Source organism: Giraffa tippelskirchi, chromosome 8 (genome assembly GCF_054371585.1).
Source record: "Giraffa tippelskirchi isolate mGirTip1 chromosome 8, T2T-mGirTip1v1.2.pri, whole genome shotgun sequence".
Classification (NCBI taxonomy): domain Eukaryota; kingdom Metazoa; phylum Chordata; class Mammalia; order Artiodactyla; family Giraffidae; genus Giraffa; species Giraffa tippelskirchi.
In genome coordinates this window covers 41,343,125-41,358,964 of record NC_137282.1, presented here as the reverse complement: position 1 = coordinate 41,358,964, position 15,840 = coordinate 41,343,125, and the positions used below count along the sequence as shown (strand labels likewise).

The 15,840-nt window shown below is 36.3% G+C and overlaps 1 long non-coding RNA gene across 1 annotated transcript in view; it reads left to right on the top strand.

The window, feature by feature from the left end:
- Window positions 1–15,840, top strand: part of LOC145518628 (uncharacterized) — a 346,657-nt gene that overhangs the window by 181,059 nt on the left and 149,758 nt on the right. Inside the window, exon 3 of the long non-coding RNA XR_014063047.1 lies at window positions 3,642–3,684. This is a non-coding gene — a long non-coding RNA (uncharacterized LOC145518628). The remainder of the gene's footprint in view (window positions 1–3,641; window positions 3,685–15,840) is intronic.

Below are 15,840 nucleotides of genomic sequence, written 5' to 3'. Positions count from 1 at the left end.
TCTACTAAGATGGGCCGGGTTTAGCCATCTCAGTTTGCTTCACTCACATGTCTGCTGTCAGCTGGAAAGTTTGCTGAGGACCATTTGGGGTAGGAGGGACCCAACTAGTATGAGGTTCACTTATCTTGGTTTCCTGTGGTCCCTCATACCCAGCAAACTCAACAGGGTTTGATCTTTATGTAGGGACAGAAATCATGTAGCTCCTTTTCATGTCTCTGCTTGTTTTACACTGACTCTGTTCCATTGGCCAAAACAAGTCACGGGGCAGAGCTCAGATCATGGAGGGGGCTACAAAGTCAGAGTATGCAAGGGCATGGTTACATGGAAGCCATTAACGGTTGCCATTAATAGTACCAAGCTACTACAACAGGCACTTTAAGAAATCTTAAATGCTGGACCTTTGATTTTGGTGGAATAAATTGCTTTGCAGGAGATTAAATAATAAGTGATAATTTTCCTAAAATATTATATGAGGTTCTAATGGGTAAATATAAAGAAGCAGTTACCAATTTACTATTCAACTACAGGAGCATAAATTATACACTTAATTTTAAAATGTTAGTATTCTAAAATTGGGCTTCCCTGGTGGCTCAGAGAGTAAAGTGTCTGCCTGGAGCATGGGAGATCCAGTTTCGATCCCTGGGTTGGGAAAATCCCCTGGAGAGGGGAACAAAAACCCACTCAGTATCCTTGCCTGGAAAATCCCATGGACAGAGGAGCCTGGCAGACTACAGTCCACTGGGTCACAAAAAGGCAGACACGACTTAGCCAGTTCACTTTCTTTAGGGCTTCCCTCATGGTTTAGCTGGTAAAAAAATCCTCCTGCAATGCAGGAGATCTGGGTTCACTCCCTGGGTTGGGAAGATCCCCTGGTGAAGGAAATGGTTACCCACTCCAGTATTCTTGCCTGGAGAATCCCATGGATGGAGAATCCTGGCAGGCTACGATCCATGGATTGCAAAGAGTCAGACACACGACTGAGTGACTAACACACATTCTAAAATTAACAGTCTTTATAATTTAGAGCAGATTTAGTTTTATAGGAAAACTCAACAGAAAATTCAAAGTGTTCCTTCTCATATGCTCCCTTGCCCTCTGTTTGTCCTAGTTAACATATCACATTGGTATGGTATGTTTGTTAAAACTAAGCCAGTATCAATGTATTAGTATTAACAGATGTCCATAATTACATTTGGATACACTCTTCATGTTTCACAGATCTATGGATTGTGCCAAATGTACAGTATCTTATATCTGCTATAGAATCATATGGAATATTTTGAGTGCGTAAAAATCCCTGGGGCTTCCCTGGTGGCTCAGTGGTAAAGAATCTGCCTGCCAATGTAGGAGATGTAGGTTCGATTCCTGGGTCAGGAAGATCCCCTTGAGAAGGAAATGACAACCCACTCAGTATTCTTGCTTGGGAAATCCCTTAGACAGAGGAGCCAGGAGGGATAAAATCTATGGGGTCTCAAAAGAGTCAGACAGAACTTAGTGACTAAACATAACAGCAACAAAAATCTCTGCGTTCCACCAATCTGTCCTTCCTATCTCCACCACAACTCCTGGAAACCACTGATCATCTCATTTTATCTATAGTTTTGCCTTTTCCAAATGTCATATAATCGTAGGCATACAGTATGCAGTCATTTCTGACTGGCTTAGCAGCGTGTGTTTAAGTTTCCTCCCATTTTTTAGCAAGAGAGTTGCAGAAAAACATCTACCTCTGCTTTATTGACTATGCCAAAGCCTTTGACTGTGTGGATCACCATAAACAGTGGAAAATTCTGAAAGAAATGAGCATACCTGACCACCTGACCTGCTTCTTGAGAAACCTGTATGCAGGTCAGGAAGCAACAGTTAGAACTGGACATGGAACAAAAGACTGGTTCCAAACAGGAAAAGGAGTACGTCAAGGCTGTATAGTGTCACCCTGCTTATTTAACTTATATGCAGAGTACATCATGAGAAACGCTGGGCTGGAGGAAGCACAAGCTAGAATCAATTTTGCTGGGAGAAATATCAATAACTTCAGATATGCAGATGACACCACCCTTATGGCAGAAAGTGAAGAAGAACTAAAGAGCCTCTTGATGAAAGTGAAAGAGGAGAGTGAAAAGTTGGCTTCAAGCTCAACATCCAGAAAACTAAGATCATGGCATCCGGTCCCATCACTTCATGGCAAATGGATAGGAAAACAGTGTCAGACTTTATTTTTGGGGGGCTCCAAAATCACTGCAGATGGTGATTGCAGCCATGAAATTAAAAGACGCTTACTCCTTGGAAGGAAAGTTATGACCAACCTAAACAGCATATTAAAAAGCAGAGACTTTCCTTTGCCAACGAAGGTCGTCTAGTCAAGGCTATGTTTTTTCCAATGGTCACATATGGATGTGAGAGTTGGACTATAAAGAAAGCTGAGCGCCGAAGAATTGATGCTTTTGAACTGTGGTGTTGGAGAAGACTCTTGAGAGTCCCTTGGACTGCAAGGAAATTCAACCAGTCCATTCTAAATGAGATCAGTCCGGGGTGTTCATTGGAAGGACTGATGTTGAAGCTGAAACTCTAATACTTTGGCCACCTGATGCGAAGAGCTGACTCATTGGAAAAGACCCTGATGCTGGGAAAGATTTAGGGCAGGAGGAGAAGGGTACGACAGACGATGAGATGGTTGGAGGGCTTCATCAGCTCAATGGACATGGGTTTGGGTGGACTCCGGGAGTTGGTGATGGACAGGGAGGCCTGGCATGCTGCGATTCATGGGGTCGCAAAGAGTCAGACACGATGAGTGACTGAACTGAACTGAACTGAACTGAGGTCTTTTTGTAGTTTGACAGCTTCTTTCTTTTTTAATAATGTGTAGTTTTGCTTTGTTTACTAGTCATAGAGTTTCACTAAGTTAATGTGTTAGACTTTTAAAAACTTATTCTTTCTACAGTTTCTTATATCCCCTTTTATCAATGTCTATATCTGATTATCAATATATATATATATATTTCTAATAATAAAGTTATTTGCTTAAAAGTGATGCACAAAAAAAGTGATGCACAGTTAAGAGCAAATGTACACTCTGATTCTTGTCTTCTGATCTGAATTATTTACTCAGTATATTAATATTTAGTTTTTTTAGTTAATGTTGATTAGTTATTATTCAGATCTGTCAAAGTATTCTTATCATTTGTGTATTTATATAACCTGATTTCAAAAATAGTAAAAGTCAGACTTATTCAGATTATTTGCTAATGTATCTGCATTTTTTATGTGGAAGCATATCAATAATTGTCTCATATTTCCACATTTGTTTTAAGAGCTGCATGCTTTAATGTAATCAGAATTCTTGCCATGAACATTTCTAACTATTCTCCTTATTAAGTTTTACATTAGACATGCTTATATGAGGCAAGTGTTTTGCAATTACTGAAGTGTTGTTTATTAGACATATATTTTTTCCTCACACAGTTAAATGTGTTAATGAAAAGACAGGTGAGACACTGAAATTAGGTTGGGTCCTGGTAATCAATAATGTTTATTAATTTTGTTAGCTAACAGGTCAGGTTGAATTGTATTATTTTTGCTATGAAAAATGATAAATGTTCCCAGAATGTATTCTTAAATTTAATTTGAGATTTCTTCCCTTTCAGGTGTACCTGACGCTAGATATCAAAACTTCTTTTTCACTAAGTGGTGAGTCTTCCATTCTTGGGAAATGAAATGAATGTTTAAACTAAATGACCTCCTATTTAAAGTTTTCCAACAGGCAGCATAAATATTAATAAGACTAGTCTTTTAAAATAAAACTTTAGAAAAAGGCAATTAAAATGAATTATAGAAACATAAAGCCAAGAATTTTTCTTGGTTACTAAATGTCTGGAGACTTGGTAGTTGAAAAAATCTTAAATTCCCCTAACCTTTTATGTCATTGATGACATTCACTCTAGCAAAAAAATATAGTAGTTATATAAATGTATTATATTTTCTCCAAAATGTACTATAGTATTGCATATTTATGATTGTGTCAAATTATCTTAGCCATGTGATCCAAAATTTCTGCATACACACAGACCCCTGCCTGCCACACACACATACACGTGTCTGTGTGTGTGTGTGAGTGTAATCTATGCTTATCATTTTGCAGGTTTCTTATTTGTGACTTTTGCTTCTCACAAAAATGTACTTATTTGCAGCTCCAAAATATTTGTGGTACTTTCACGTTCATTCATTTGTGGACATATGCAGTGAGGTGAAAACTTTGAGTCATTCATGGGCATGAGTGTTCCCAGTTAAGGCAATGTTCTGCTCTTGTTTCGAATCTCATACAAGTATCCCCTTCATGGTCTATTGGTCTATGTAGTACTACATTTTTTTTTTTGCATTTTTTAGAATTTTATTGTTGTTGCTAATAATTTCACAGTTTAAAATGGACACCGTGAATAGTTCCAAAGTGTTGTGTAGTGCTCTTAAACACAAGGAGGATGTGATGAGCTTTACTAAGAAAATATATGTATTTGATGTTTCACTCATGCATAAGTTAAAGTGCTGTTATCTGCTCTATATACTGAATGAACAATATATGATGTCTTTAAACAGAAACACACATTAAATGAGACTATGTATTGATCAATTTATAAAAATGTTGAGATCAGTTGTTCCAAACCTGTATTTTCCCTAGATACAAAGATTCAGTATATGCTAAATCAGTGTTTATATTGATATTATAGAACATAACTACTGCAAATATCAGGATTTGAATATATAGATACTTGTTGTTGTTTAGTCATTAACTTTTACCTGACTCTTTTCCAACGTCATGGACTGTAGTCTGCCAGGCTTCTCTGTCCATGAAATTCCCCAGGCAAAAATGCTAGAGTGGGCTGACGTTTCCTTCTTCAGGGGATCTTCCTGACCCGGGGATCGAACCTGCATCTCCCACGTTAGTAAGCAGATTCTTTATCACTGAGCCACCAGAAAGAATCTCCTCTATAGGTATATAATTGTGTATATACACATGCACACACAAATGTATACACATGTATAATTATTATTATATAAAATCTATTTTGCTAAGTGTAGATTTTTAAAGATTAAATATTCTTTTAAATTTAGGGAATTTTACAAGACAAAACAAAACATAAGAAAGGCAAACGAAACAGTAACTTTCATATAGAAATAGTTTATCATCAATATTGAAAATATATTTGCAACATAGTCCAATGTATTCATTTTTCATTATTTAAAGTGATACCACAACTATTATTTAAATCACAATTATTTTATTTTACTTTCAAATTTACAAATCATCAGAAAATTACATATTTGGTAATAATTCATGCTTTATATTTACATATTATGGGTTAATACTTAACTTTTATTTGCAGTTTTCAAAACGTGGTGCTGTCAAACATGATATTATTTGTCCTTAATTATTGACTAATAGGTATGTTCCTTACAGCAGCAAAATGGAGATCATAAACAAAGTGTAGAAGTGTACAAAAAGTTTAGCATTCATGTTTCTTATAGAACATTCTTCAGAAGACTGATGTTGAAAGTGGTAGACATGAGTAGTGTAGAGCATCACTTTTATGACAGCCTTCTAGTGCAGCTCTACAATATGTTTCCATTAAACATAAATAGAGAACAGTGGTCTTACTGACTTCTATGGGCATATCATAGAACAAAGCTATATACAAATACACTTTAACATACCTGTGGGACTTAAGTGTTGTTGCTGTGTGTAACCTAGAGCCATGATATATTGAGTATTTCATATCTGTGTGTTTTTAATAGGTTTTTGACAGAAGATAGCATTGCTGAGGGACCTCTTCTAATCCAGGACCTCTTCTAATTTTCTGACTGTGTAATGGGTCTCTGTGAGGAGTAGGTAATCCTTAGACCATCATTGAAAGGTTACAGCTATTACTGATTCTCATAAAAATGATTGTTTAATTACTGGAAAATAAAAATAAAAGCCACAGAGTATATTTTCAAATTATAGAGTTAATTAACAAAGTCTGGATTATAGAAATTAGAGTTGCAAGTTAGAGTTTTGAATTGTTCCATATGTGGTCCTTACTATGAACTAGAACTTTTTTATATCATCTAATTCTCAAACTGAGTTACATATTCACATAAAGCTCCCTTCAGAGTTGAAAAAAAATGTCAGATTAAGTAACTTGGCTGATTTTATTAGACAATCAACTGTGAAGCAAGGATTTAAACCTTGCTAACCTGGTATCATATCAGAGCTCACATTTTAATCATTAAGCTACTTGTTTCATTCCCATAGTAGGTAAAGCGTTGCTGTTTTATTGTGTTAAACTATACATAACTAGATTTATTATTTTAATAATTTTAAGTGTACCATTCAGTGGCATTAAGTACATTCACATTGCTTTCAAACTCTTCTATTCATTTCCAGAAAGTATTCATAAAATAAATAAATAAAAGAAGTTGTTTTACTTGTGTTCAAAACCCACAATTACATTGCATTTCCAACATATTAGCATGTCTTTAAATATGTATACCCATGCTGATTCATGTTAAGGTTTGACAGAAAGCAGCAAAATTCTGTAAAGCAATTATCCTTCAATAAAACATAAATTAATTAAAACATGTGTAGAACAAACTTGAGTAGTAAAAACTAGCATGTTTGAAATCATATATGGCAACACTACCAAATGAAAACAGAATGTGATAATATGAAACGTTACCATTTCTACTTCTTTCCACTGTTTTAATTGTATAATTCTAGTTTAACCACAATACCTAAAAAGGACTCAGTTTTGTTATCACAGTAGTGTTTAATTCTATTCTTTAGCTTTTCCAAAAACTTGTCATTTCTGTTTCCATGCAAATTGTGTTTATATAGGGAAAATGAATATCATTAGACTGTGAAATAGGTAGCCACAGTGTATTTATTGAGAAAAGAAACACCCACTTTTTTACAGAAAGGCATAACAAACCTTAGAAAAAGTAATTGAAACAGGTATATTTATCAAGTAAAGTATTTTAGGTGTGTGTATTTGAATACTGACCAACTTCTTTCCTAGAGACAGAAAAGAACAATGGGATTTCTTTAGCTTACGTGAAATAAAAATTATTTCTGAGTCAAGTTTCTCTTGCTCAAGTAATTGTCTCTGTCAAAACATTTTAACTGGAAGAAATCACTCATGTTTTCTGAAATAGTTTTTTTCTCAAATTATAATCACATAGAAATTTGTTAACTTGAAAAGTATACCACTGAATATAAAACTTCAGTAGGTTTTAGAAATAATAGCTTTAAAAATATTATTTAATTCACATAAGCACATATACAGTTTAGATTTTCAAGGTTGATACCACAAATAAAATAGAAAAGGGAAAAATACATTGATCATTTTACTGCTGGAACATGTGTACTGAGTCACCTCTTCAGAAACATCTTTCTTAGCAAATAATGATAAACTGATCCCCATCTGTTTTTTTTTGTTTTCATTGAGTACTTGGTTAAATTTCTGTCCATTTTTGATTCACAAATTTCTCAACAAATATAATTGTAATCATTATATTTAATTATTTTCATTTTGTCTGTTGTCATTGGGGCTTCCCTAGTGGCTCAGTGGTAAAGAACCCATCTGAAATGCAGGAGATCCAGATTTGATCCCTGGGTCAGGAAGATCCCCTGGAGAAGGGCAAGGCAACCCACTCTGGTATTCTTGCTTGAAGAATCCCATGGACAAAGGAGTCTGGTGGGCTACGGTCCATAGGGTCGCACAGAGTCGGACACGACTGAAGAGACTTAGCACACATATACTGTTATCATTAGACTTTGTGATGTCAGATATTGTCACAATTGAACTTAGTTGACATCCAGTTAATTAGCCTCAGTTTTTGGTATAAGTACTGTTATACAAAATACCTGATAAAGTTTATCATGTAGATTTCTTTTAGCCATTAGCACCAGGGGAGTATCCCAGGACTGTGGTAGGATGTTCCTTCATTTTGACTTAAGCTAGTATCATAAGACAGTACATTTTCCTTGGAATGCCTTAGGAGAAGTTCTTCAGGATTTATTCACTGATTCAAATGGGATTTTGTGGCAGGCAGAGCAAAGACATTCATCTGTTTAGAGCAGCTTTTTGGGCAGTTGGCATCATCTCCCTGTGTCCTCCATTTTACTTCCTCATCAGATGTTTCAGGAGTCCTTAAAAACACTACTGTGATTAATTTTCTTTTTCTGCAGCTTCCAGATTCCATTAACCAGCAGATGAGATAGAGACATTTCCAATATGCAGTCATATTTTGAATTAGGATTTAAGGATCAAGCTTTCACAGAATATTTCGGGGTATGCAGTTGATGATAAAATGATAAATACAGAACTTTCCCAATAATGACATGCACCGTCTGGTTCAAACTGAGTAGCTGGGGTATTGCAAATGATCAGGTGGAAAATTTGAGATAGTGCTCCAAGTGTAAACTATAAAAGTGAAGAAAACAGATTCCTGCTTCCATGGAAGCTCCTAAATTGTAAACATTTTAAGAAAAAAAAAAATAGCACAATGAAAGACAGCCTTAAAACCTGAGTCAATCAGCAAGGGAACCACCATTTCCCAGCTAATGATGTATATGGCTTTATTTAGGATGTCAGGCCAGAAAGAAACTTAGTCATTTTAACAGTACAGCATGGATAGTATACACTTGGATACCCAATTCTCATAACACTCAGAAATCAATTTTCAAGGGAGACAAGATAAAATATTGTGGAATAAAACACAGATGACTTATGAGAAATCATTAAAATGATTTCATTTCTTTATTGATTTGAGTTACTAGTATTCTAAAAAAAATTAATACATTGTTGTCATAATGTTAATGCTTTTCTTGTAAAGAAAGTAGCTTAATAGCTTCTTAATACTATTTCATTCTTAATGGTAACGAAATACATATTAATAATAGTTTATATGCTAAGTCACCTCAGTCGTGTCTGACTCTGTGTGACCCCATAGATGGCAGCCCACCAGGCTCCGCCGTTTCTGGGATTCTCCAGGCAAGAACACTGGAGTGGGTTGCCATTTCCTTCTCCAGTGCATGAAAGGGAAAAGTGAAAGTGAAGTTGCTCAGCCGTATCCAACTCTTAGCGACCCCATGGACTGCAGCCTACCAGGCTCCTCCGTCCATGGGATTTTCCAGGCAAGAGTACTGGAGTGGGGTGCCATTGCCTTCTCCGATAGTTTATATAGAAGTGACCAAAAACTACTGAAACCAGGGATTTGGCGGTATCAAATAATAGCAGTATATGAGGATGCCAGCTAAGCAAACAAGAAAATATTAGTATAAAACATTATGGAAGTTTTTATTTTAATAGGCAAAAAATTGAAATGTATTTGAATCCTTGAGAATGTCATCTTCATAAATATCTTTAAAAAATATAAAATCACGCAGAATTTAATGTTATCATTGTTCAAGGCTCCTTAGGAAAACAACTGTTATATAGATTAGAAAAGAATTGATAGAAGGGATTTGCAATAGTTTGATAAAATAAGATATTCCATGATATTATGTTTTCTTAAAAATAAGCTATCCCTCTTGACAGGAGATGGAAGAATTTATATAGCCTTCAGTTCAGTTCAGTTCAGTTCAGTTGCTTAGTTGTGTCTGACTCTTTGCCACCACATGGACTGCAGCACACCAAGCTTCCCTGTCCATTACCAATTCCTGGAGCTTGCTCAAACTCATGTCCATCGAGTCAGTGATGCCATCCAACAATCTCATCCTCTGTCGTCACCATTTCCTCCTGCCTTCTAACTTTCCCATCATCAAGGTCTTTTCTAATGAATCAGTTCTTTGCATCAGGTGGCCAAAGTATTGAAGCTTCAGTTTTAGCATCAGTCCTTCCAAAGAATATTCAGGACTGATTTCCTTTAGAATTGACTGGTTTGATCTCCTTGCAGTCCAAGGGATTCTCAAGAGTCTTCTCCCACACCACAGTTCAAAGGCATCAGTTCTTTGGCACTCACCCTTCTTTATGGTCCACCTCTCATAGCCATACATGACTACTGGAAAAAGCACAGCTTTGACTATATGGACCTTTGTCAACAAAGTAATGTCTCTGCTTTTGAATATGCTGTCTAGGTTTGTCATAGCTTTTCTTCCAGGAGCAACCGTATTTTAATTTCATGGCTGCGATCAACATCTGCAGTGATTTTAATCACTGCAAGAAAAGGAGCCCATGAAAAGAAAGTCTTTCACTGTTTCCATTGTTTCCCCATCTATTTGCCATGAAGTGATGGGACCGCATGCCATGATCTTTGAACCCTGCAGTAATGCATTTTGATGTATTTAGAAATTGATATAGAATAAACTACTTGCCATGAGCGTAGCTATGAAAGCAAAAACAGTAAACACAGCTCCCCTGATCATGGTGTAATGGGTAGAAGGAATGTAGCAAATTCAGAAACAGAAGTTAAAGTACAGGGCAGTGGATTAGATTTGGTCATACAGTGGAAGACTAGGTCATAGACCTTCAAATGGAGAATATAAAGACCACAGTTGTCCTTGAGGTCACGTCTTTGACAATGTCCTTACAAAGTGTGAATTTCAGGATTGCAGGCCTGACAGCTATACAATTTGTGGGGACCACTATGAAAAAAAAAGAGTAGTATAACACGCAAACACAAAATTAGGTAATAAAAATGCTTTTATACAATGAGAATTCCAATTACAAAATGTTAAAAGTTGGCAGTTAACATAAATAAAAATTACAGAAAAATAGCAGATTTAAACTATCACTTAATTCTTTCACAAAATTCTATAATCATTTTTTTCTTCACATTTTTTGGCTTCATATTTTTTGATCATCTGCCCAAATAACAAAAATGAAAACAAAAAGACAGGTAACAGTTATCAAAATGATGCTTTGTTTTTCTCAGAACAATCAACCTGGGAATTCTCTGGCAGTCCAATGGCTAGAACTCCAGGCATCCATTGAAGGGGGCCTGGGTTAGATCCCTGGTTGGACTCAAATAAGATCCTTCACACTGCAGGGTGCAACCAAAGAAAGAAAGAAAGAAGGAACAATAGTCTTTTCTTAATGTTTTATTCATTGCTCTATTAACCATAGGAAAATTTTTGAGGCATCCTAATGGAAAATATGTGATAATGCAAGCGGACAGAAATTGGCCTATGCATGATAATATGCCAAATTCAAAAGGGAAACATTAAAACATTGAAACAATGCTCAATGCTTATTTGGACATCACCTAATTATTAAGAACATACATGTAAATATGGAAGTATTTTTGATATGTGCAACTCACTGGTCTTACTTTGTTTTTAACAGTATTAGGAATGTGTGGTATCTGCTTAATGCATGCTAAGTCACTTCAGTCGTGTCCAACTCTGTGCTACCCTATGGACAGCAGCCCACCAGGCTCCTCTGTCCACAGAATTCTCCAGGCAAGAATACTGGAGTGGGTTGCCATTTCCTTCTCTGATTTAATTGTTAAGTCATGCCTAACTCTTTGGAACCCCATGGACCATAGCCCACCAGTCCCCTCTGTCCATGGGATTTTCCAGGCAAAAATACTGGAGTGGGTTGCTATTTCCTTCTCCATCTGCTTAATGGGGTGCTTGAAATAATAACAACATTAAGAATGATAGATGCTCACATAATGTACATTCTTTGACTGTCAGACTTTATTCTGACATTTGCCAATTAAGATTCATCAATTAGGAGTTTCCTCACCAATATCTTGGTGGGTTATTCCTGACATCACCACTCTTCAAAAAAAGAACAACTACAATCATTCAAGAACAAGACATCACTGAGAGAAACCACTGAGAGAACACAAGTGTGAGGCTGAAGCACCCCCTGCCCCATAGAGACAGACTTCATTATAAGGGTAAGAGAGGCAACTACCACCTTGCCCCTCCCCCTAGACTGATGCAACACCACTCCAGAGATCTCCTGTGAGCCTTCAGGGTTCCTCCAGTGGTGAAAGAGAACCCAGGAATGATCACTCACTCTCCCAGGCATTCTTGGTCAATTTATGGGAGACTCTACTTAGACCTTACGCCATGGAGATGACAGGAGAACCTGCAGAGGCTCACCAATGGGAATTTGACTTGATGGAGAAGTGGGGAGGTTCTTGCAACATCCAGCAAATCAATCTTTGCAGGTCAAATTCACACTTACCATCCCCAGGTGGTAATCCCATCAGTGGCTTTATTCATCTGCAGAAACAGCTCAGAAGCAGGGTGAGCTTCTGACCAGGGAACTCAGCAGGGTGCAGATATGCCTGATTCAAGTCTTCAGATGAAGAGTTTGCAAAACTTGGTTTACTTTTGCCCAGATAAGGAGCTGAATTATTGAACCACCTACTGTGGAGAGAACTCCTGATAGTCCCTTGGACTGCAAGGAGATAAAACTAGTCAATCCTCAAAGAAATTAACCCTGAATATTCATTGGAAGGACTGATGATGAAGCTGAAGCTCCAGTACTTTGGTCACTCACTGGAAATGACCCTGATGCTGGGAAAGATTGAAGGAAGGAGGAGAAGGGGATTACAGAGGAAATAATGCATGACCAAAACAGGAAGTCTGTCCAAGAAATAACAACCATAAAAGTATCCTAGATTTGAAAAATGCAATGACTGAGCTGAATAATTCAGTAGGGTTTCAAAAGAACTCTTGATCATGCAGAAGAATTGATGACCTTGAAGACAGGACATTTACAATTATCTAGTCAAGAGCAAAAAGAATGAAAAATAGTGAAGAAATCCTATGGGAATTACACGAAATTTGAAAAAAAACAATATTTCCATTTATGGAAATTCAGAAGAAAAAGACAAAGGGACAGAATTTATATTTAAAGCAATACTGGCTGAAAACTTTTCAAATCTGGGGAGAGAAAGGGACATCCAGATCAATAGGGTCCAAAAGATTCCAAATAGTTTGAGCTCAGATAGGGCCACAGGAAGACACAATATAATCAAATTTTCTAAAGACAAAAAATAATTTTAAAATCAGCAAGAAAAATAAGAGAAGATACATAAAAGGGAAACCTGCAAGACTATGGGAGGATTTCTCAGCAGAAACCTCAGGCCAGAAGAGAATGGGAAGACATAGTCTTAAAATTTTTGAAAGAAAATGACCCTCAATCAAGAATTCCAAACCCAGTAAAGGTGTCCTTCAGAAAGGAAGAGTTGATAAAGACTTTCCTGAACAAAGAAAAGTTGAGGGAGTTCATTACCACCAGACTTGCCTTATAAGAAATGCTGAATGAAATTCACTGAGTGGAAGTAAAATAACACAAATTCACATTTCAAAAATACAAGGAAATCTAAATCTCTCTGAGAAATCAACAAACAGATGAAAAAAACTCATAGGAAAACAGATGACACTCAGAGTTTTGGTTACCAGGCACTGAGGGTAGGGAAAGGGGAAACTGGAAGAAGGTGGTCAAAACATACAAACTCTATGATGCTAATATTGATGTATGATATATAAGAAAATTGCCGTTAGAGTAAATCCTAAGAGTTTTCACCCGAAAGAAAACATATTTTTTTCTCTTTTTTGTTTTCTTTTTATCATACCTATATGAGAAGGTGGATGTCCATTGAATTTATGTGGTAATCATGTCACAATATAAGTAAATTAAATCATTATTCTGTATACTTTACAGTTATACACAAATGTATGTGAATTATTTCTCAATAAAACTGGAAAAGATATTTGTCCATTAATGCTCATTCATTAAGATATTTACAAATTTTCCATTATAAAAAATGCCTGTAAGCCTATCTATACTAGAAAATAGATTGGCAGAATAAATTTGAACTTTTAGAAATAATTGAATTATTATATTTTAATGAAGAAGGCTATAGTATCCTACTTTTATATTCTTATTCAAAACTCTAGTACATTTTTTTTGTAACTGGACAATTTGAAGTAAAGAGTTGAGAGAAATCTGTACTTTATCAAAGTAATTCTTTCTGTTTGCCTAATTGCTACATGGAAGTAGTGGAAATATTTTAACCAGCAGCCTTTCTACTTTGAAAATATATATTTTGATTATTTGTTATGTTTCATTAACTTTTCTACCAATATTAACATTTTTAATACAGATGATTTTTCTGGTCTCTAACTTCGAGGATTTGTAAATATTCTATGCTGTTGGCAAAGGTCTATGCTACAGTGAGAGGGATAAAAACAATCAGGAAGAAATCACAAATTTATTCAGCAGATTCATGTTACCCAGTTTTATATTACAAGAGCAAAATTTCTCTGTTCAATTGATACCGTTGGCAGTAAATTGTCTTTTTTTCTTTTCCCCAGAGTTGTTATGCTGAACAAAACGACCAATTCTTAGGAGTTTATTGGAGACTGAATGACTTGATTTGAAAAAAATGTCATCTACACAAACTGAAAGTTTTTGGAAATAATGACTGCCACAAATATCATCCAATTAGATTATATTATTCTAATAGCTACCATATCTCTTTTCAAAATCTAATGTTGGGCTTATGTATATGTGTGTGAGCCTTCGTGTATGTGTACACATCCATATAGACACTTCAGTTATGTCAATGACCTATGAGTAGATACTCATTGTCTTGGAATATGAGGATACAAGATTTATATTCTTTATATTAACTGCCAAATATTGCTAGGCACTTTATTACCCAGCACACATCACTAATGTATAGGTTAAATAATTTACGTACTAGATTCATTAAAAAAAAAAAAATAACTGAAATTTCCTCTTTTTGGGCTCCAAAATCACTGCAGATGGTGACTGCAGCCATGACATTAAGACGCTTAATTAAGACACTAAATTAAGACGCTTACTCCTTGGAAAGAAAGTTATGACCAACCTAGACAGCATATTAAAAAGCAGAAACGTTACTTTGCTAACAAAGGTCCGTCTAGTCAAGGCTATGGTTTTTCCAGTAGTCTTGTATGGATGTGAGAGTTGAACAATAAAGAAAGCTGACCTCCGAGGAATTGATGCTTCTGAACTGTGGTGTTGGAGAAGACTCTTGAGAGTCCCTTGGACTGCAAGGAGATACAACCAGTCCATCCTAAAGGAGATCAGTCCTGGGTGTTCATTGGAAGAACTGATGTTGATGCTGCAACTCCAGTACTTTGACCACCAAATGCGAAGAGCTGACTCATTTGAAAAGACTAATGTTGGGGAAGATTGAAGGCAGGAGGAGAAGGGGACGACAGAGGATGAGATGGTTGGATGGCATCACCGACTCAATGGACATGAGTTTGAGTAAATCCCGGGAGTTGGTGATGGACAGGGAGGCTTGGCGTGCTGCAGTCCATGGGGTTGCAAAGAGTTGGACACGACTGAGTGACTGAACTGAACTGAATTGAACTGAACTGAACTGAACTGAACTGAAACTGAAATCTCCAGTCTCTAAGCCACAGAATTCTTAAGTAAGAAGTGTTGTTGTAGAGCAGGATTGCTCTGATCAAGACTCAGGGGCAACAAAGTATATATAATTCCTAATACCTTGGCAGAAGGGAGAATATTATCTGACATCTCAGGCCCCAAAGAACAGACGGTAAGTTCTGGTTCTGAAACAGCTTGGATGGGGTTGAAAACCCATCCTTAGTCGCACAATTGAAAAAGATGTTATTTGGGATAGCAATTAGGTTAAACAAGAGACATACAATTAGAAACCCAAGTACATAGCCAACTTAATGGGCTATTTAGCAACCTGGTCATGGGAAATCATTGCTGAATACTGAAAGTGTCCATGAGATAACTTACAGGTAGAAGGTGTAACAACAGGTATAGTCACTGGCAAGTTTTGTTGTATCCCTACTTTTAGATCAAAATAGGTCTGCTATAA